We start from the raw sequence: 23,233 nt of genomic DNA, 5'->3' as shown, positions 1-23,233 counted from the left end.
TCAGGGTCATAAGGAAAAACTAGTGTAAAAATACAGTCTGGCTACTAATCTCAAAAAGGAAGTCATAACAATGAACAGTCACAGGACCAAACACAGCCAGAGGCTAAGTACATAATTCTCTATTTTTACTGAATAGGAGATGCATGAATGCTAGCTTAACATTCTTGCAAGGGTATGCTCAGTTGCACTCATTTATTTCCAGCCCAAGTTATCTTCTATCCTGCAGTACAGAGACAGATAATTTGATAGTTATTCTAACCTGAGGCAAGGGTCTTGTAGGAGAGTCATGGCTGACTTATTTTCTAGCAATGTGTTGGGAATGATATTAGTGACAGTAAAAGTGGAAATATTTTTCAGCTGAAATAACTTGGAGAGACTCCTGCTTCTTCAGCGCATTAAGGCAAGTTACTTGAAACACACACTTAGGAGAGCACGCAGCTTAGCCTATTTCATTGCTGCTCGATTGTTAGAACATATCATATTCTTACTTACATTGCCTTTCTTTAATGTGTACATTTTCAGAATCATCCTGTACAATTTCACTTACCTTTCTTTTTGGTAAAAAAAAACCACCTTTGTTTACTTCATACACATATGAAAAGTATTTTGTGCTATGCAGGCTGTTGGTGGTTGTTTTTGTTGATGTTTGTTTGTTTTTCTAATGTGAAGCATTTGCAGAGGCATTCTTGCTACCCAGGTTTAGATTAACTTTCATTTTTCAGTCTGATAGTCTATACTTCTAACATGAAGAAGTCAGTAGGACAACTAAGAGGGGCTCTACTTGATTTTTTTCATGCATTTGGGGATTTTTTTTAGGTTTTAATTTGTTTGCTGCTTTGATTGTAGAGCTGATTCTTGTTTATTAAAAGGGAAAAAGGCAAAAAACATTCAGTGCCAATGGTACATTATTTGATCCAAGTAAAACTGTACACATGCCAATGCTTCAACTGTCACTGAGATACTAAGAAATTTAATTTCCTTTTTATCTTCAGACAGGATTTAAAAAAAAAAAAAAAGTGCAGTTAATAGCAATTTTCAGCTAAAGTATAGTAATGGGATTCTGTTGATCCTCCTTGCATTTAGAAAAGGTAATTTAGTATATTTTCTACCTCAGTTTTTGTTGCTTTACAGCCATATTAAAAAAGCTACAAGATCAACATCCTTGCTCACTGCTCATCAACATAATCGTTTATGTGCCTGTTATTTCTACATAGATGACTGCAATATACTTTCTTCAGGGTTAATTGTAAGACGACATTCCCCTTGACCTGCTACCTTTCTTGTCCAGTGACAGGGCTGCAGCATTAGTCCACAGTCTGGGAGGATATAAGCACTATAAGGATATAAAGCACTTTTGAGCTTTGACGAGGGTGGCTCTTACACTGGGGATTGTCGAGTCCATCCTCACCAGCATTTTACAAACCTTGCAAAAGATTTTTTTGTTGTTCTCTCTTAAAAGTGATACACAGTGATGGTAAAAGAGGTTTAAGATTACAGTATCATGACACAGTTTCCATAATTTGTCTGTTTTTTTTTTTTTTTTTTTTCCCATTAACAGTTGAAGATATTACAGATGCCTATATGCATTCATACACCTGTATCGTGGCCCTTCATCGGGACTTTGTCTACACTCAAGTTTACAGAAATGTCCACGTGAGCATACACTCAGTGGAACATTCAAAGGCACATAGAGGAGGATGTTAGAAGGGAATTGTTAGAAGATAAGGTATATTTTTTTTCAGTTTTCAAACACATAGCAAAAAAACATTGTCTTGTAAGTACTTTTTTTTTTTTTTTTTTTTTTTTTAGAATGTTGTTCTCTTCATCTGCTTATGATTACATGTGCATGGGTGTGTACACATACACAAAGACATTAGTCAGCTGTAAAATTTTCTATTGAAATCTCAGTCAGTTAAAATGTATTAAAGCAACTACTGGTACAGGTTCTTACTGGGGCAATGCATTTCCAAGATGCTATCTTTTTGACTCTGTACAACATCTGCTTCCTGTCAGTAGCTGGCTGGCTAACTGCACAGACATGTTTTGTCAAGCAAAGTCATGGAGTGGGAGAGAAACTGTGGCATAAAACTTCAAATGGGTTATATTTCTGTTTAGATATGGAGTGGAAGAGGGAAAGAGGAGAGGTAGGGAGATGTGAGCATGTAGTAAATCGCGTGAAATTACATAGCTCTGAGATTTGACAGGTCTCCAAGGTACTTGGTAGACAGCCACAAGGCAGAAAATCTTTGGGAGCCTGAGCCTGGCTATAAATGTAACCTAGACCAACAAAGAAAACAGAGAAACTGAATTTCTCTATTAAATCAGCCAAGAGGAGCCAACTGTTTATTTGGACTCTTAATTAAAAGTATCTTTAAATGTTCCAAATATTCATGGAGTGCAGTATTTTATTTTAAAGTTACCTTTTTTTTTTTTTTTTTTCTGACACATTTTTTGACTTGCTCACAGTTACAGTGATCATCCTCAATGAATATTCCAATAATTTCTCTAATCGACAGCATTTCTCCCTGGCCAGCCACAATGGCATGGAATCATTCTACCATAAGCAGATCTCAGTAATTACTCTTATTTATTTTGGGTTGTGATCAAAATATAAGAGGATACTAATACTTCATTCCTGTCCTCTTGGCTGCTGAATGGTGAGAGGGATGCAGCCTTTCTTAATTAGATCACAGAATTTGCACTAGCTTGTTCCAAAATTGGATTAACTTTGTTCAAGGCAAAATCATCTTTTTCTTTTATATATGTGTTCTTTATGCCAGTCTGTATATGTAATTAGAAAAACAAAACAAAATAAAACCACATCACACTGTAATGGAAAGCTTGAAAAAGACAGTTCTGCTCATTCTAGAATTCTTTTAATTCCTAAACAAAATGTTTACAGAAATTCTCTTAAAGAATCTGTTTCAGTATGTTTGTTTATTGAAAATAATAATAAAATAAAATAAAATAAAATAAAATAAAATAAAATAAAATAAAATAAAATAAAATAAAAATAAAAATAAAAATGAAAATAAAATACCATTGCATTCAGCTGTTCATGCCTGAAATGTAACACGTCAGCTGGCATTAGATGTGACAAGTAATGTAGCATTACATCTGGTACATAACACAGCATGACTGGCAGTGCTTGGCTTAAGAGGTCAGAATTGTTAAATCAACCCCAGCTTTCATTAAAGAGCCTATTTCAGCAGTACTGGGGGGAGAGTCTGTTTTGGTTTTCTTTTCTGAAGGTTCTGCTATCCACGGGGACGTAAGAATTAAACAGCAGTGACATGATTTTCTCTGAGTAACCAGAAAATATTTTAGGATTACCTATGAGGAACAAGCATTTTTTGACACCTTTGGGCGTATGAGAAACAGCCAGCATTGCAATACAGGGCAGTCAAAACTCTTAGATTATGTGCTCTCCATTTAAAATAATTTTTTGGAGTAAACTTGCCTTATTCTACAATCTACCATTAAATGCAAGCTTTTACTCGTAGAGAACATACATTTATTCTTTCTTTAGCATAGGTCATGCAGTCAGGTTTCTTTTCTTTTAGTCAAAGCTAACAGAAAACTGCTTCTTGTAAGAATATTACATTGGTAAAGATGCTTCATCCGTTCACTTATAGACTTCACTTTACTTAATAGTGGATTTTAAAACTTGGATGGTCTTTTTGAACTAATGCCAACACACAGGGTGATTGCTGCTATGTATTGTTTGTATCATATTCATTTTAGGAGGAGTGAAGGGACAGTGGAAGCTTCTGTGGTGCACTTCTTCCCTGAACAGCCACCAAGCCTTCCTTGGAAAGAGCTCTGTTAAGAAAATTCAGGCAAAAGTGTGGGAAAGAGCAAGAGACAGCAAGAGAGATCAAGTGGCTTAAGTCTGCAGATGAGCAAGGAGGGGCTGCACAGAGGAACAGGGAGCAGACAACCAGGCTCCACTGGTGGGAGAAAAAGAAACTTGGCTAGGGTCTGTGCAAAATTTCCTTCAGGAAGCTTCAGGAAGCTTCTTTCTGTCTAGCCTAGTAAGTTTGTCTTCTCCCTATGGAAACAAACAAACAAACAAAAATGTTAAGAATTCTAGTTTATATTATAATTAAACGTTATTATTATTATTATTATTATTATTATTATTATTATTATTATTATTATTGAAATTCTTTTTATCTTCCTAGAGGAACTGCCTTTAAGGAACAGATGAAGGCATATTTACCTCTAAGCTCTGTCTGACTCAGAGACCTGTCTCAACAAATATCACTTTCACATTCTTACAAAGTAGCAGCTTTCCTATTCTTGTATAGTAAAAAGAAAAATATAGATGAATGTAAGAGTAAGATTACAAAGTTAAATTCAGAAAGACATGCTTTAATTCTTGTAACTCCTCTGACAATCCTAAAATGCACAGAATAAAGCACAAGTTAGCCTTATGATGTCTAGATTATTTATATAAGTATCTCTGTGACTCCTCTTGAAATTTCACCATGAAAGACAGGTTAAAACCACAGACTAATTTAAATGAACCTTTTTTAAGGTTTAAATGAACATAGATTAAATTAATTAATTTATTTATTTTTATTTTTTTTTTGGCGTAGCCTGTTTTACAGCAGGGGAGCATTTTAATCTTTAAAATGGTATGAAAAAGGTTGAAAATTTGGAAAAGGTGCAAAAAGTTTGATTTTTTAATAAACTATAAATTTTAAAGGACTAAATTTTTCAGCTTCTGAATGTCTGAAGTTTTAAGAATTGTTGTTATGTTGCATATTGGATTTTTTTGTTGGTACTGTCAAACTTTAGGTTTCTGTGTTAAGCAGGCTTTCTGTTTCTAACGTTTCCAGAGTGTTATGGGTAAAGAAGAGGTATGTAGAAGAGGAAAGGGTAGAAAAGATGTTTATTTTCAAAGGGAATATTGGAGAAAGAATGACCCTTCAAATTGATTAATATATAAAAATCACTATGTTTCTAAACAGTATGCTGTTCCTTTTTGCCACATCTTGAAGTCAGAATCAATAATTATTAAAATTTAATAAGTGGAACAAAAAGAAAAGGTTTAGGTTTCCAGACGTACGTAGAAATACGAATATGTTTTGAAAGGAAGGGATACTTTCTATTTTATTTCTTTTGAGGAAAAAAGAAAAATCAACTATTTTTGTCAGGTTTTGCACTACTGAAAACTTTCTTAAAAGGTAAAGTTTTTTTATGTACCACAGAAAGATGACCAAACCTCTGAGCTAAGTACAATTTAGAACACTATATTTCGTATCAACTACAACTTACACGGTTTTACTTTCACCACTGTGACACTATCAAGAACCTCACTCTCCTGTTGGCTTGTACAGACGTTTTGGCACCTAACTCCATTTGGGTATACTACAAAAGGGAATAGGGAAATGGACCTTGCAGAGAAACACGCTACTGAAAGTTAGGTGTTTGGCACTGTTTTGTTTCACACGAGTCACAAGAACATGGGGAAGAAGTGGAAGTGCAAACATAGTTGCCAAAGTTTAGAAGAGTTTCTTGTCAGTATAATTTAATAGATTTGTAATAATGGCCTAACGTTCCTGAACTCTTCTCCAGTGCCCTTGCTGAGCTACTGCATCTTGCTGCTGTCGCAAGTCCTTGCTTGTCAGTCAAATTGCCTACCATAGTCTGGCATCACTATTTATAGGTGGAGGAATATCTGGTGCTTTGCATGAGGCATTACATTAGCACAAATTACTGCTATCTAGTGGTGACATTCACCTTGGATATGCCATATCATGATGTCATTTGCTATCATGCAGTGTGTCAGATGAAGTCAGTTAGCACTTGGTGATCCCAGCAAGATGGAAATTTCCAAACCCTATTAAGAAGCCAAACTAATCTCTAATCAAAAGTTAAACTAAAGCAAATTCAGTTTGTTTCCTGACATTCTGAAAAGCTTGATTAATTCTTCATCTTTTGCATATTTTAAATTGCATACAGAAACACTAAAAGCCATTTTTAGCAAGAAGTAAATACACATTTAAAAAGCTTAGGAGTGTATAAGAAAATTAATGAAAGCGTATCTGACTATGAACATCAAATACACCACTGATTCTGCAGGAACTGCCACTGTGCATGTTTTTATTCCCAAGGACATGGCCTGCTTCTTGGCCCATCCTTCACTAACTAGTGAACTATCCTGCTACATTTCTGATTGCTAATAGTACTTTCTTTAACATGTTTTCATCCACAATGTAGTTTCTCAAAGTACATGTAATCATTTCCCAAAGTAATCTGAAGTAGTTTCTGATTTTTCTTAGAGACCAGATATATTCAAAATGCCAGTTCAGCATTGTCAGTCATCATTATATGTATAAACTCTCTTTTAATCACGAGTTTAACTAGTGAAACTTATGTTCACGTTAACAAATGGCTACAACCTCAGCAATATGGACCACTTACCTTTAACTTGAAGTCTTGAGTGGTGGCCACCTTTGGGCTGTGTTACATAAACTAGTGAAACTGATGGTGTTGGGCTGGTTTGTAACAGAGAGTGCAGGATGACACTCTTCTGTTACAGATGATGTTCATTTTCTTTGCATTCTTTTCAGTAGCAGTGCATTTGACAGTTTCCTTCTGAGTTTGCATGAGATACTAGGAATTTATGTCTTGCTTGCCTTTCTTTGGTTTCTGCTCAGCAGACAATCACTTAACATTTTCAGATAAGATTAGTTTTATCACTCTGTAGTTATGCCTCGTTCTGTACTTATGACTTGTTTTAATTTGTGTCTTGGACTTCTTTTCATACATTTTTTCTATTCCTGTAAGAACAACAATAACAAAAAGTTTTTAAAAAACGAAGCTAACTGATCAAACAGAAGAATCTTTTTCAAAATGCTGCATTTATAGTTCTGTGAGGACTGGTAAGATGAGTTTCTACAGCACTTATTGGTTGGCTGAACATAAGGCAATCAGTACTTGTATTTTGTATTTCTTTTTTTTTTTTGTCATTTGTTTTGTTATTTTTTTGATATTTTTGTGAATACAGTTCAGAAAAAATTTTCTCTCTTAATGAAGAATGAATTAATTCATTAGGATTGAAATGGACAATCCCTCCTTCTAACAAAATCTGTGTTATGTTCTGTTTTGTTTTTTACAAATCGAAATGCCATCACATTATTGAATTACTGATAAGGAAATGTTTACCTTTTAACAAAATATTAATTCTCAAATACAAATTACCCTTCAGCGTTTCCCCAGCCAGTATCAGGTATTGGTCAATCTTTGAGCTCTGAAAAGATTTAGATAACCTCTTATTTCCTGTTATATTTTATTTTACTGCCACTGTACTTTTAAGTGGCTGGCACAGTCAAAGGAAATATCTTAAAGTCGTGCAAAAAAAGAATAATTCATGCTTTATGTGACACAAGAATAAATGCTATCTCTGTACCAGTTGCTAGCGCTAATTGGCCTCCTTTCTCAAGAGCATTAACAGAAAGACAAAGAGGAATGGACTTTGAGACTAAATTGCCCTCTTGTGACTTGAGGTGATTCTTCCAACTAAGAGCTGAGATGCAGTCCATGACTGCAAGGAATCTTATGATGTGGATTGCACCTATTAAATGAAATGCATTTCCCACTATAGCTCTTAATTTAATATATTTTTTGAACTATTACATAATTATTCTAACTGATTCTACATCGATTCTGATTTCCCGGACTGCACATATCCTACTGAATCTGAAACTCTTCCACCATTATTTTTTTTTTTGTGTGTGCATTTTTTTTCCTCCCCTAACCAACACGATACATTTCTGAATTGTTAGAATATAATACTTATCTTTTTACACTTTCTAAGGAGACCCAAACACATGCACCCTTCTCACAATGAAAAGCTTCAAGGCATTTGTTTCTGTTTTCAATTTTCTCCTATTTGTTTTACTATGGTAACTTTTTTTCCAGTTACATATAACAAAGTAATTCTCCATTAGTCTACTCAGCACCAAACTATTAATGCAACTTAATACTGACACAACACTCCAAGCAACAGATGAATCAACAATTGACAACTGGGATTTTCAGAAGGGTTGAAAGCCTGATATCTCATTTTTCCAGAAGCGTTGAGCTAGAGAAACACTTGTTGAGCTACAGAAATGTCTGAAGCACAATACACTAATGAAACTGGATCCAAATTTGCCAGCCAATATTTAGAAGATAAAACCAGTGTGCAAAAGCTTTTAAAGAGAAAGCATAAGAGGAAAAGTAGGGAGAACCAGCAGGGTCTGTGGTATTGCACTTGCATGGGAGATGTGAAGCCATTCTCTGGAGAATTTTGACAGAGGTCTGAGGTGCTTACATACAGATTCATACCACCAGGCATTACCATTAGATTTCTACAGCTTCTAAAACATGCCAGTTTTTACCATACAGGTAACAAGAATTTATAGACAGTGCCTTAGAAAGCATTTTGAGATCTCACAGAGCACTTTAACTTTGATGCTATTATGATATGTTTCCAGATACTTGTCTCTCACAGGAGCAAGTGGTTGAAGGACAAGAACAATTCTGCCTTTACTTTCTGTGAAGGTTCTTTGTTGTCAAATAAGTGGTCATTTTATCTGGAAACCTCATTGAGGTAATTTGAGGTATTATCCCAAATAAGGTGGGCTAATGCCCTCAGTTATGCATCATCTTCAAAGAAATGTATTCTCTTTTTGACTACAACCCCACCTGTTTTTTCATTTTCACATGTATCTGCTATTCAAAATCGTTACAGAGCATTGTGAAGGGATCAGATAGAACTTTGAAATGAAAATGCTTCAGCTTTCCTTCAATTCAACAGGACACTGAACGTCTCAGTTTTTTGTTTTGTTTTTAAATGTTTTAATAGAACACAATAATAATTATATTGAGCAAGATAAACCTTTAAATAGACAAAAGCACCATCAGCTCCACCTGTCCCTTCTCAGGCCCAGCCCAGGCCCCATGACAACCCCAGGGCCGCCAGCCCTTGCCCCACTGAGGCCACAGTAGGGCTGGGATCCAGCACCCCACAGCTCTGCCCTGCCCAGCCATGGCCCCTGCCCAGCCATGGCCCCTGCCCAGCTGGGTCCATGCACAGGCCCATGGCCTGGCCCCAGCCCCATGGAGAGGCCTGTGCCCAGGGCAGGGACTGCACCAGTGCCCCCAGTGCCCCCCTCCTGGTGGGGCACTGGGACGGGCCGTGCCTGTGGGCCTTGTCTGGCCCCCCTGGGGACACCCCATTCTATTGGCCTCAGGGAGCTGCCAGACCCCACAGTGAGAATGAACGAGAAAGATTTCCATGTTCACCATAGCTTGTTTACTTTCTTCAGACTTGCTATTAAGCACAGAAACGTCATTGGCTTCCTGAATTACAGGGAACTCCACAGTCTCTTGTCGGTCTCTGAGGAAATCCTTCCACCATCTCTAAGGCTGGGCACTGCATCTGCTCTCAGTGAAGGTGATCTTTCAGCTCCTGCCCCAGAATCCCTCTCCCAGGCCCTGCTCCCCAAGCCCTTTTAGGAGCACATAGCAGCAAGGGGATGCTCTGTTCCCCTCCAGAAAGCCCCCATAGCTTCCCTCTTCCCTCAGCCCTTCCAGGTTGCAGCAGCCCAGGCTCATTCATTTTTTTCCTCCTGAAACTCAGCCATATTCATTAAAGAACCCCAGCGCAGTGTGCAGTATATTGATATGGTTCTGTTATTTATCACTTTCTGTTTGACAAGAGGGATACGATATACTATTAAGTAAATAATCTGTCCTGTTTAGAATTAGGAACTGTTTTTATGCTTATAACAAACAACAAACTCCTTTTCCCATGTCCCTAAGTCATCAACCTACCTTTTTTTTTTTTTTTTTTTTTTTTTTTTTTTTTTTTTTTCTGGCACAGTAGTGTGGAGAATCTCCAGAACTCCTTCCGAGAACAAGATTTGCAAACACCCTGTTTTTGTACAAATTGGGTGGTGAAATAACCATCACTGCTACAGATACACTGCATATGCCTGTGTGTGATTCAGTTCCCTAGCTGGCCTAATCAACAAAAATATTTATGTTCTCTCATGTGGCATTTAGACCTGAAGGAATATACATTTTACTCTTCTCCTTCCTATTGCTATGTCATTACTTAAAAAGTATTTTATTTTTTGAGATCTACTGTCATGCCATTCTAACTGAGATCTGCAGAGACACCTGTGCTACCCTCCTCCCCTGCCTCCTCGGTGCAGAGCACCTGTGAAGTAGCTTTGAGGGAAATTTAAAAATTAAAACCAGGAAAGTTAAGCACATCAGGGAGAGGCTGAGCTTCAGTAAGCCACATCGGGGGGGGGGGGGGGGAAAGTGTGCATTTACATTTGTGATTTATTTTTTCAGTTTTCTGTCACCTCCTACATCTGTAGTGCCAGCTTTCTGGCAAGGAGAAGACTTAGACATCCAAATCTCTTCAGGTAGGAAGCTTCTGCAATGATTCATTCCTATTTTTTCCATTTTTGCTCACTGTTTATCTTCCTTATTTTTCAAGGACTTGAAACCTTCTCAACCAGGGTCTTGACTGAACATGTACATAAATATTTTTTTTAGTCCAGAATATATTCAGTCCTGCAGTAAGCTATTCAACTTTCTAAGTAGTGACCTTAGCTCAAAAATAGCGTATATAATAACATGACAAACAAGCCAGGTCAGTTTTATGAATGGGTGAAATTCAAGTCCCTAAAAGAGATAAAAGCGAATGCTTGAGTGTGAAATATTTTTTACTAACTGGTAATTATTGTTTTATATTAAAGTTTTCAGAGGTGACAATTCTAATCAATTTAAAAGTCCTACTCCCCAACTGTAAGGTAATGGTTGTGAAGAATCTGTTTTTCTGAGCAGGAGGAAAATTGATTCTCACTACCTTAAAAGCAAACAAAACTGATGTCCCAAGACATCATGAGTCACTGCTGTCATAGGTACCATACTGTGTAATATCCTTATGCATATGATTATAGGTATCTGTAATTCCAAAAACTGGAATTAATCCACCTATTCCAAAATTGAGTTTTATGAAATAGCCATTATTATAACACAGGGAATCTCTCTTCAGTGGTTCAAAGGCACTGGTCAAACAATAAAGAGATTAGATGTAGTTACATTAACGGTATGAACATGCCAGGAGAAATCCATTGGTAAATTCTTTTATAATTGTCTAAGCACACAATAACACACAAAGTGCTCAACAGCAGACCAGCTGGCTAGTTCATATGCATTTGTGAATAATGAAAAAAAATATTTTTTTCTCATCTAAGAAAAAAAATGAAAAAAGATATTTGAAGCTGTTATCTGAATTGTTTTTCAATTACTGTTACTCAATCAGATGTACTAGAAACTTTAAATTACATTGAAAAGATGAGCCTGCACTATCAGTATAAAAAGCTTGGGGAGAACAGGCAAGGTAAACAGAAAAAACCATGCACAAAATTGAAGTGACAATCTGATACTGTCAAAAGATCATTATATTTGATATGGATCATTTGATGAGATAGAGGCCAAATTCAGCCCTGGGGTAAAAAAAGATGGAATGCCCAGAGACTGGAAAAGTAACAGCAGAATCTTTTATTTCCTTTTTATTTTGAAGCAAGAAATAGGACGTGCACTGCAGCTACAGCTCTCTATAAAAGGTATGAAAAACAGTAGTATTTTTGTCTCTGAAAGAAGCTCAAGGAAACACGCATCTATTTCATGTTTTATTTAAATTTCTCATAATTGTAGAATCATTTAGTTTGGAACTCCTTACCTAATATTTAGTTGTACTGATTATTCTTCTGCCTATTGCTATCACCATTAGGGCATCTGTCTCACAGCGTTGCATTTGTCTCAGGCTTCCATATTTTGTTTTCCCTCCGTCCCTTAGAGTTGTCTTTGAAAGAAGGCATGCATATCTCGTAAAACCTCTAACAAGGTAACACATTGAAAGAAGTGCCAGTCACTTAATACAGGAAGGGGAAAAGAGTTTTCAGCTGTCAAGAGCATAAAACACGTAGTAGAATGCAATAAAATAATACTGGTAAGGTCTTGCTTTCCTCTGCCCTTTCCCCCCACTGGTGACTGTTCTTTGCTGTAGTTCAGTTGCAATTGGAAAGCAATCTGGCTACATGCAACCACCTGAGGGAGGGGTGGTTTAAGCCCACACACTTCTCTGCAACCACCTGAGGGAGGGGTGGTTTAAGCCCACACACTTCTCTATCAGCCACATTTAGTAGTGGAAGAGTTGTGAAACTCCTGTGTTGTGGTCATTGAGTAAGATAAATTAGAAAGCAAAAAGGCAAAGTAGATTCCCCCTCCCCCGCCACCCTCCAAGAATGGTAGCACACTTATACATCTATGAGTTTTAATCCAGCTACCATCTATGGACTTAAGTTTTCAGTTCTTATGGTACCACAGTCCATAGAATTGTCTCTCTACACATTGTTTCTGAATTAAAACAAATTCAAAAGGGAATATCTTAAATATCATATTGTCTGTCTATTCTAGCAGATCCTAGAGTAATGGTGCTTTAAGCAAATTTTATCTGTAAACCTCAGGAGGTCACTATATTTATTGGGATTTTTTTAAGATCAATTTCAGAGAAGAAAAGGTAATCTCAAACCTCTGTAAAATAATAGGCTATGTAACAATACAATGTTTTGCTTGTACAGGAAGGAACTTGTTATATATATGACATAGAGCTTAGGGACTCTCTTAATTATGTATATCATTCTGTACAAATGAACTTACTTTGTGCACAGTAAGTGCAAGAATTACTATTTAAACCCCAAAATCACTGGGAAAACCTGTTACTCAGTTCTTGAAAGTTTATGCTAAAACTAATTTTGTTCCTTGAGCTATTTGGGGAAGAATTCTACAGACAAACATTCTACGTATCTACAGACAAGCAATTCTACATATCAAATTATGACAATTATGTACACCCTTCAGATAACTTTGCTAGCGATAATCTGTAGGGTTACTGTTTTTTTTGCCATATATTCTACCTGAAGTCCAATGTTCTATGCTAGAGGTAAGGATTCAGCATGGAAGGGGGTTTAGGTTATGTCTTGTAGCTACTTTCTGACTGCCTCTGGCCTATCCCCCTTAACATTTTCAGAACTTAGTTCAAAACACAAGTACTCATCAAAATAAGACTTCTCTTAGATGGCTGAAAATAAAACTATTTTAGATAATCTTATTTATTTATTAATTCATTCATTTTTAACGAGTATCAGCAAGCATTTCTTTTGTAGAGTTATCACCTTATTTGTGAGTGTTCATTTCCCTCCTATTGCATCACTCTTCTCCAGGCTCCTCAGACTTAATTCAGCGCAAATTCCTACAAAATCATTGTGTTTTCTCAGTGGTGAGAAAGGCACTCAGAGAACAGTTCAAAAGACCTCAACGAGGCCATGAAAGAGAACCTACACTAAAGCAGGCAAACAGGAAACAATAACAAGGACTTAAACAGAATTTAAGCTACCTGATCATAGCTTTTCCTTCTTCAAACAGTTTTTCTGGTGTTACCAGCAAAGTTAACTTTCCTAATGTTGTTCTCTGAATTAAGGCTATTACCGATTATTGTTTTCATGAACCAGAGAGATCGCATGGTTTTGTCAGAGGTAAACAGAAAAGAAGAATTTTGTATCCTTACACCCGCAGTGGTATGGTATGTGAACAGAATGGCTCCTTTTGTCATTTGTCAGCTGAACTGATTGAACCACAGCAGCAGTGATATTACCAGCAGCGATTGTTTTGATAAACACAATCTTTTACATCTGTTTTTATTTCTAATCAAAGGATAGGAATCACTTTTAAGTTCAAACACACAACTATATATATTTTCAATGTTTTATTAGTCTAATCATACAGTAGTTTGCTCACACAGTTTTCCAGAAAATATGACCTGGACTTTGTACAAACATCTCATAATAGAATTATTTAAATTTAGCCATTTAAAATTTAGGTATGTTAAACCAAGAAAGTTACTGACATTCCCACTATTACTGAGACAGTAAAAAGTGCCTCCAAACTGTTATTTCTCCTTACCACCTCTGCATTATGTCTAGGTGACTTAACTAGAAAGATGGCCCACCTTTTAAGTCACAGAGAAATTCAGACATTTTGAGAGTGTTGCTGAAGTGAAGATAAGCCATGTCCACCTCTCTCTCTTTATCTGCAGAGCAAATCACATCATCATAAAAAGATTTACTTTCACTAAATCTGTGCTGGCTGTTTCCAGCCTCCTTGTCCCTCCCATCCCTGCAAAGGGCTTCCATAATTTTGAGGGCTGTGGTGAAACTGGATGGCCTGTAATTCACCAAATACACCTTCATGTTGTGTTTGGAGATGAGACTAACATATGCTTGCTTTTAGGCAGTAGACCCCTTATCTCTCAGTCGCCACATTGCAAAGATGATGAAATGGCCTTGTGAAGTCCCAAAAAGTGGATGTGAAGACATCAACTAGCTCTGCATTCCCAGATGCACCCCATATGGGCCTAGAGACTTATATATAATTTGCTTTACTGCTCCCTAACTTAATCTTTCTCTACTATGCTACTAGATAGACTTTCGAGGCCTGGGAGCTGACCTCACCAGTGAAAAGCAGGGCAAAAAATAGATTTTGCTCTTGACCTTTCCTATGTGCTGCTTGATTTTTTTTTTGGTTGTGTTCTGTTGCCAGTGTATTCATAGAAGACAATTTCATTACCTGTCCTGTCCTAATTCCATCCTCGTGTGCCTTTGACAGGGCTTCTTTTTTCCTCCTTGGAAAAGCTACCTCCCAATACCACCTTCTGTACACATCTTTTTGGCATTTTGTTTGATGTAAAGGAGACCAATGATGCCATAAAGCTTATGAGTTGAGTGGGTGGTTATTCCTTTTTTGTTTTGCAGGAGTAAGTCATACCAGTATCATAGCAATCTTCTTCCAAAAAGAATCTGTTAGCCCAAATCCAGTTATTGTGACCATTAAAGAGCTGGAGAACGTTGGCTATTTTAATGTTGAGTGCTTTATAAGAAAAGTTAAAATTCTGAGTTGGTGGATAATTTGATTTCTAATGTGCTGTGTTAGGCCTTACTTGCAAGTATATCTATACTTCTGAAGTTTTAGTCACTGACAGAAGGAGCTATTTCTAAACAAGCAATCAGTCAAAACTCCCTTGTCATTTTAAGTTAGATGAATTTATATATTCAGTAATCTAATAAATGCTCACATTTGGTCTTTCTCTAGTTATATATTTGATGAAGGCAGCTTCTTAAATCTTGTTCTTGAATCGGATAGTCTTTCTTTCTTTCTTTCTTTCTTTCTTTCTTTCTTTCTTTCTTTCTTTCTTTCTTTCTTTCTTTCTTTCTTTCTTCCCTCTCTTTAGAAGGGTGTTGATTGCAATTTACTGTATGTTTCACCAATGAAGTGTAAAATCTTTGCATGTTGCATGGTAAGCTTTTCTTTTTTGGAATTTTCCTCAGGTCACATTTTATGGAAAAGTTACTTCGTTCTGAATCTAACAGGATACCTGTGTAGGAGGTGTTGGGAAGCTTGAAAATGTTTCCATAGATACAAAACAGAGCCATAGCAGCAGCTTTCAGCCAGGCCATGTAAGTGTTGAGATATTTTTCTAAATTAGCAATGGGCTGTAGGATTCTATCCAAATATATATTGGATATATATATGTTCATTTTTCAAAGTATTTTTTTCCCCAGGGTATCTCCATTGGTGGTAATTGACACAGCTCCACCGGTATCAATGGAACTGCATGAGCTTATGAACTTTCATGGTGCTTCTAGATAACATTTTAAGGTAAGAGAATGCACATGCTTCAGTTCATATCTAGCCAGTCTGCCAAGCTTTATTTAGTTATCTGCAATGCATTTATTACATAAATGCTTGGCATTATGGATTGCTGAGCTTAGTAGAATTCATACTTAGTAAAAAGTTACTTGCAGCGAAGAAAATGAGAATAAACATGAAGTTAGGATACCTGATTTTTATGGAAGAACTCTACTTCTGTATTTCTTCCATGTTGTGCTTGTACTGCCAACAGTGTCTCCAAGCTCCCTTTTCCTTTCCTGTTTTATTTTCATGTTTACTACTCTTCCACTGCCTGTTCCTTTCAGATACTCTTGCTATCCTTTCATCATCCTCCTGTAATTTATAAATAGACTGCAGACTATTCACTTTACCTCTAGTATATCCCTGTGAAGACCACTGGGACCTCCATGAAATGAAATACTAAGCCCTGATATTAAGTTCATAATTGTTATTGTTATTGAATACCTCTGTGCTTCAGAGAGAGGGAAAAGAAGAAGAAGAAGAAAAAAAGTATAGGCTTATTTTCTAAGCTCCTCTCCCAGCATTCACTGAACTCGAGACAAAATGGATGAACGACACGAGGAAAGTTTATTTTTCACTCTTGCAGCTGCATGGCTCAGGTGCCCCGTGTTTGTCACAGCCCTGAGGGCACCGCCAGCACCGCCCAGGCCCGGGCCCCACGGCAGCCTCGGGGCTGCCAGCCCCTGCCCCAGTGGGGCCGCAGCAGGGCCGGGCTCCAGCTCCCCACAGCCCTGCCCGGCCATGGCCCCACGGAGGTGCCCGGCTGCTGGTGGGGCGCTGGGCTGAGCCCTGCCTCCCCCCGGGCTGCCCCAGGCTGCCGGCCCCAGCCGCACCGCGGGGAGGCTGTGTGGTGAGAGGGCAGGCGAGGAAAGCGCTTGTTTGCCTTCTGCAGGTGAGGGGCTGCGTGTACCTGCTGCTAGGTGTCTGTAGATATTTACCAGTATTTAAGTTCCCACTAAAATGGCTGAGAATCGTGAAAGTTTACTTAAAGGTAGGTTCAACCGTGCTGTTTCTCCAACCTCCCCCTCCCCCCCTTGTTATTTCTAACCTTGCAAGGCTCTTCCCTGCCAGAGCTATTTCCAGTGATCTTCAGTCTGAGGGACAGTGCGTTTGCAGTGCTCTTCTACTGAGCAGGTTCTTCTCACACAGCCACTGGCACTATGAGTGTAAAGAACGAGCATTTTCTTCTGCCTGTGTCTTTAGTTAGCACTGCCTCTGCCTGTCCTGGCACAGTTTGCTCCTATAATCTACATAAGAATACATTAAATTCTTAAACTGTCAACAGACCAAAGCCATTCTGTCTTTAGATGTGGTTTTCTCTGTATTAATCATAACCTTATGTCTCATACCTATCTAAATTTAAATAGCATTGCAGCTAATGGTAAATGATCCTGAAAGCACCTACAAGGTGCTGCTAATACATCAATCCTCTGCAGAATGTCAAAAGAAGACAGGAGAGGACTGGGAATCTCTACAGGTACAGTTCAGTAAATTAACAAACTCTTACTATCACAAAACTGATTTTTTTTTTTTTCCTCTCTTATCTTTTGTGGTTTCTTTGGAAGTTTCTGATAGTTCCTTATAGCTAGTTTTCATGATAGAAATGCCATTTGTTTTCCACATCAGCCATTTCAATGAAGTTGTTGCATAGAGTTGTTTCAACCTGGTGGTTTTTGTTGCATAGAGTTGTTTCAACCTGGTGTTTTTTTGATTTTTTTTTTTTTTTTTTTTTTTCTGTATAGTTCTGTGTGGGTTGGAACTGTATGTATGTGATGTGTCCTGAATAGAGTATCAACTTTTCACCTATAGGTACAAGGTCAATGACAGAAAGTACGTCTATTGCATGTTTTAAACTATTTTCTGTAATGTCTGTGGTTGTGTAAATGTTGATGGGTTTAATGGTGGGGTAAAATGCCAACAGCTTGAAATAGCGATGAGTGGGTAGATATGGCAGTGTTACTGCATTCCAAACAGTCTACAGCTTTCACTTTAAAGAAAGGAAAAAAAGCATATGAACATAAAAATGTGCATTAACATGTGGCCCTAGCTAAGTTCAATAAAACCCGTTTAGTCCTTACTAAGGAAAAGGTTTCTTAGTAAGCCCTGTGTTAGCTTGATAACAACTTGGATTTAACCTCCGCACCTCCACTGCAAAATAAGATGCAAAGGATGGGCTTTAAGAGAAAAATACCATCTAATTGAAATTGTAGTTTTGAGAAACACTGTTCTTTCCCTGGAGCTGGAAAATGACTGGTAAAGAGTTCACGTGTATAAGGAGGCCACTCTTGTTTTCACTTTTTCATTCCATACTATGTAGTAAATGAATAAGAGTAGTAGAGCACAGCAAGATAAAAACATGGGCCACTGATCAGAAGCTTTATTATAGTGTCAATAATGATATATTCAGTAATTTTTGTTGCCAAATGTCTTCTGTATGCATTAAAAAAAAAAGCATGGAACAATACACATTGTTTATTTTGCAAATAGCATATAATAATCAACATATTGTAATGTGTATGTGTCAGTGAATATTTGCTGTACAGCTTTACCTCAGGAACTCTCTGCCCTGGTTCTGTCAAACCAGACAATACTGCCAATGTATAAAGTGTAAAGAAAGAAGAAAAACAGGATTATATGGGCAAAAATCATGCAAATTGATTTTTATATTGATAAACCTTTTTTGTTATTGGCTTCTGAAGTAAAACAGGTGAACCGAGATGCTTATAAGGTATTTTAATCAGCTCAGTAATTAGGATTTTTCACAGCAGGGAAAGGGTGGCTATTTAAATATTTTATATGGATTTAAAACTCTCTTAGCTAGAGGTATTAGTCTTTTGTTTTATGCATACATTTGTAAAGATACAAACCATTATATTTCCTATCGTGTTTTGTGGGTCAAATTTGTTCTATGTGGCTGTTGCTGAGTATTTTGCACTCGCTATACTTCTAGTAGAGAGTACATGAAAGACTGTACCATTAGGAATGGCATTGAGAGTGTTGAGAGTGCCACCACTGAAGTAGTTGGCATTAGAACTATAGGCAAAAATAAAGCACAGGCTGTTCTTTGAAAATAGGGAATAGAATTTAATGAGGACAGGGATGTCCTTGTCTAGATAGATAGGCAAACTTTCTGCATCCTTATATTTATTTGTTTCAAACTAAGCTTTCCAAGGTATTGCAAATATTACAAGCAACAGCATGCTCTATTTATTGGAAAAAAAAACAAAAACAAAAACAAAAAAACACCTCATCTTTTCCAGATTGGGAATGTGTTTCCAGAGCTACAACTTGACAAAGATGACTCCGGATGTTTTCACTTTCCCATGTGGAAAGCTGTGCATACTTTTTCCAATCCCAAAGTAAAATATGGAAAGCTTGTTCAAACCCCATTATTTTTCTGCCTTCAGGTCATCTTTCATGATGCTTGAACAGTGATATGTGATGTGATTTTTATGTGGAAAACTGCAGTTGAACTTTTCAAGGTGTTTTGTAAAGTGCATAACAAACATGGTAAACCAAGAACTTCCAGTCTTCGGCTTTTGTCTAATACACGTTTAAGTCTGATTTTGCTTTGGGCAAGTTCTACTTGAAATTATGCATATGGATAGCATTTTAGTCTTTGTAAGTGCCTCTGCTCTCGTCTCAGAGCTTTCTATATTCTTAATCCATTATTGACATATTTTGGCAATTCTGTTTGTCCTGTAAGTGTAGCAAGAAATAGGAAATACTAATGGGTTCATTTTTAGCACTCAGTGCAGAAAGAGGTCAATGCTATAATTTTCCACCATGTGATGATAGTATTCCTGTGAGCATTTACTCCAGAAATCCTAATGCTAATGCATGTTCTAGTCCAAGATAACTTGTTAGTGTGTGTTACTTGGAAGTGAAGAACTTTCAGCTGATTAAGAACAGCATAGATATGTAATTAATGGAGAGAAAAAAAAAAAAAAAAGAAAACTATGTATCTTTTGCCTGTCTGGGAATCCTAACCCTTTTCATCATGCAGGGTTCTATAAAATGAAGAGAATTGAGAAATTCAGAAAATCAAGGGGGAACTGGGGTCCCCATAGACTCTGTAGATTTCTGTCTTAAACCACAAGAAGAGTTTATTTCCTTAAGTTGCATTTTTCCACCATCTAAAGCATAGGTGAAATATGCATGTGAATGATTCTAACCCTCTGAGTATGTCTGGCTACCTTGTTTATGAGAACTGTGTATTTCTGTGAAGTTCTGATAGATTCATGAAAAAGATAGAACTAATCTCACTTGCTTTGCAAAATACGTTTTAAAGATGTTTTGACGGCTTCCGGATTAGTAGGTTCCTGGTAAGAGATTTCATTCTTTGTCATAATACGATTATGGGACTAACTGCCCTCACTAACATAAGTTCTTGCTCAAATTTGTACAGTGATATTAGCAAAGAGTAGCATCCAGCTTCAGGCTGAATATATGTTATTAGAAATCTCCAGGACTCCTACTTTTCTAGACTATTGCTAAAGTACTTCATAAAGGAGGAAATATGAAATGTTTTCATCACTTAGGTACCATTGCTTAAGAATTTACATTTTTCATTGCTAAAAAGGCAGTGTTACACATCTTCTTTGGAAGTCAATGCTTGAGATTTGATCAGACCAAGATTACTTGTTGTTTAATTATATGTAATGAAGTATAGATCTATTTGTTCGTGTTAACAAGAGTGGACACTTTATAGACAAGTAAATTTCATGGAGCACTGGATGTATTTTCAGACTGAAAATTCCAGTCATCCATGAAATTAAAGAGAAAAGGGTTCTCTTTAAAGGGACGTTTTGCAATTACTGATCCTGTCCACTTGTTTGATTATATTTTCCTATACAAACTTTTTTATCACTTTCAATAAACCTTTCACTATTACATTTATTGGTATGGCCAATATAAGGAAAGGTGTGTTAGGAAGCTTGTTTAAATAATTGTGATGGTAAGAATCCATGCAAATTTTGCTCTGGAATGAATTTTGCCTTACATTTCAGGGAGTCAGCCACCATGTATGGTTTTAACGGTGTGAAGTCTGTCAAAAATACAGTAGGAGTTGCATGGACCAAAAAAAATAAATCCCGTTCAGAGCTTTGAAAATGTTCTTTGCAGGGTCTCTTGGTTAATGTCATACTGCTATTTTTGTACAACTTCAAATGTATGAAAAGCTTCTGAATGTTTTATTTAAAGAAATGAGGGACTGGTTCTGTAAAAAAAAAAAAAAAAAAAAAAAAAAAAAAAAAAAAAAATCCCCCCCAAGAAAGTACTTAAAGTTAGTCACAGAGGTCTGCAGTTTACACATCCATAAAACTATTTGTATTTTTGGAGATGCTTTGAGCTACCAGAACTTGTGTTAATTTCAGTAGCAACTGCCACTGATCATCAGACTACGTTTATACGAGTGTTCCATATCAAATGACTTCCTTGTAAACCAGTTTACTGCAGATTAAATTACTAACTAAATTATTTCTGAGCTAGACAGGCAGACTGAATAATATCAAGACTCTACTCTTAAAGTAGAGCCAGGTTGCCACAGGTACACAATCAGGACAAGGAGGCATCTCTATATGGAATTTCCTTTAACTTGAGATACAGGGCTGGGGAACCTGCCCTGTAAGGGAAGACTGAAGGAGTTAGGTCTTTTTACCCTGCAGAAGAGAAGGCTTGGAGAGGACCACATCATGGTCCTCCAGTACTTGGAGGATGGAGTGTCTCTTTTTAGGTTAGATGTTAGGAAGAACTTCTTTACCGAAAGGGTTGTTAGGCACTGGAACAGGCTGCCCAGGGAGGTGGTGGAGTCACCATCCCTGGAAGTCTTCAAAAGACGTTTAGATGTAGAGCTTAGGGACATGGTTTAGTGGGGACTGTTAGTGTTAGGTTAGAGGTTGGACTTGATGATCTTGAGGTCTCTTCCAACCTAGAAATTCTGATTCTGTGATTTTTACGGGGAGCCATTAGAAGGGCAAAGGACAAAGGTACAAGTTGCACTGGGAGAGGTTTCATCTTGATACAAGAAATAAGTGAGAGCAATCAATCACTGGAGCAACCTCTCCAGGGACGTGGGAGAGTCCCTAATGCTGAAGGTTTCCAGGATGTGAATGGACAGGGTGCTGGATAATCTCACCTAAGCTCCCCTTTTCCTGTGAAAGGTTAGATCTGGTGATCTTGTGAGGTCCTTTCCAATCTGATCTGGTCTGTGGTTCTTTGATTCTGTATTATCTTCTATTGGAGCACTTGTGATGGAGGAATTTTCTCCTATCTCACAACAAGGAAAAACTGGCTCTAGGGTGTTGAAGATAATTATTTGTGTAAGGCCTACTGCTCCTTGTATCTCCACCTGGCAGCAGTCCATGTGTTTTCCTTGACATCATAGCTCCAGTAGGTCTGCCAAGAACATAGTGCAGGCTGGCTCCATATATAATTCTCAAATTTAGCCAAAAACTAATCAATAAACCTGGTCAAAAGCTGTTAACAAAACCTCTTTTTGTCATAAAGAATGCTTCCTAGTTGAATTTCAGCTGTTTTGTGTATTGCAGACATTGAAACAGCAGATCATCCTTCTGCATTTCCAGTGCAACTTTTATACGCATACCTAGCTGTATTCTATAGTCTTGCAGTGCCTTTAATGATTTCTGTTAGTGTTTCTGAGTGCATTCTTTTCCTATTTCAGTTGTGAACTCCACTGCCGTCTCTATTCAGGCTGAAAACACATTTCAGTATGTCTGCATTATCACAGAATGGAGGCCATGTTCTCACCACCCCTATTAAATATGGCATGTAGTTTTTCTTCCTTTAGCTTCCCATGTCATGCAGTCTTGGCATTCCCAAAAGCCTTTTCAGAGACTTTTCCTTTCTAAAGAGGAGGATTGACTGCAATTAAAAGATCTCCCTCGTGTACATTACATTCATTACAGTGTGAATTGTGTACTGCTTTGGTCACGTACATAATGTCTTGGCTGTCACTGAAATACAGAACTGGAGAGTATATACACCTATAAACCTACACTTTGTGACTGTGCTTGAGTTAAGTATTGAATTAAGTATTCACTGCGGTATCCAGCATTGCTCTACGCTGTCATTGTAGAAGAGATGGTTCCAGACTGTTGTATTTGGGGGTGGGTGGTATTGCTACTCTCTCTTTTTTCTTAAATAAATAAATAAATAAATAATAAAAAATAAATAATAATAATAATGAAAAAGTAGTTTTACTATCTAGGCTTTCTTTGTATTTCAGATCCATGTAGAAACCTTTCTTTTTTTGAGACTAATTCTGGCGTTCCTATGTAGTTTGCTGCTCAGGGATGCCTATGATTACAGGTACTCTGTAAACTACAATGTAACCAAGAAGGAAACCAATGAAACCAACTACAATTCCGTAGTTGTGAAATACTTGACA

At 37.2% G+C, this 23,233-nt stretch overlaps 1 long non-coding RNA gene across 4 annotated transcripts; it reads left to right on the top strand.

The window, feature by feature from the left end:
• The first annotated feature begins 10,264 nt into the window (after nucleotides 1-10,264).
• Nucleotides 10,265-20,927, top strand: LOC119715690 (uncharacterized). Of its 4 annotated transcripts, XR_005263031.2 has the most exons (7): nucleotides 10,281-10,295; nucleotides 10,360-10,433; nucleotides 11,600-11,642; nucleotides 15,462-15,590; nucleotides 15,696-15,792; nucleotides 17,193-17,302; nucleotides 19,086-20,927. It is a non-coding gene; the product is annotated as an uncharacterized lncRNA (long non-coding RNA). The 4 variants fall into 4 exon arrangements; XR_005263030.2 differs by lacking the exon at nucleotides 11,600-11,642 and having other exon boundaries at nucleotides 10,265-10,295; nucleotides 17,262-17,302; XR_005263029.2 differs by lacking the exon at nucleotides 11,600-11,642 and having other exon boundaries at nucleotides 10,265-10,295.
• Nucleotides 20,928-23,233: the final 2,306 nt, after the last annotated feature.

The sequence above is a fragment of the Anas platyrhynchos genome, chromosome 2 (assembly GCF_047663525.1).
Source record: "Anas platyrhynchos isolate ZD024472 breed Pekin duck chromosome 2, IASCAAS_PekinDuck_T2T, whole genome shotgun sequence".
In the NCBI taxonomy this organism is placed as follows: Eukaryota; Metazoa; Chordata; class Aves; order Anseriformes; family Anatidae; genus Anas; species Anas platyrhynchos.
The sequence above is the reverse complement of the archived record's forward strand: the minus strand, read 5'-3'. Positions and strand labels throughout refer to the sequence as shown.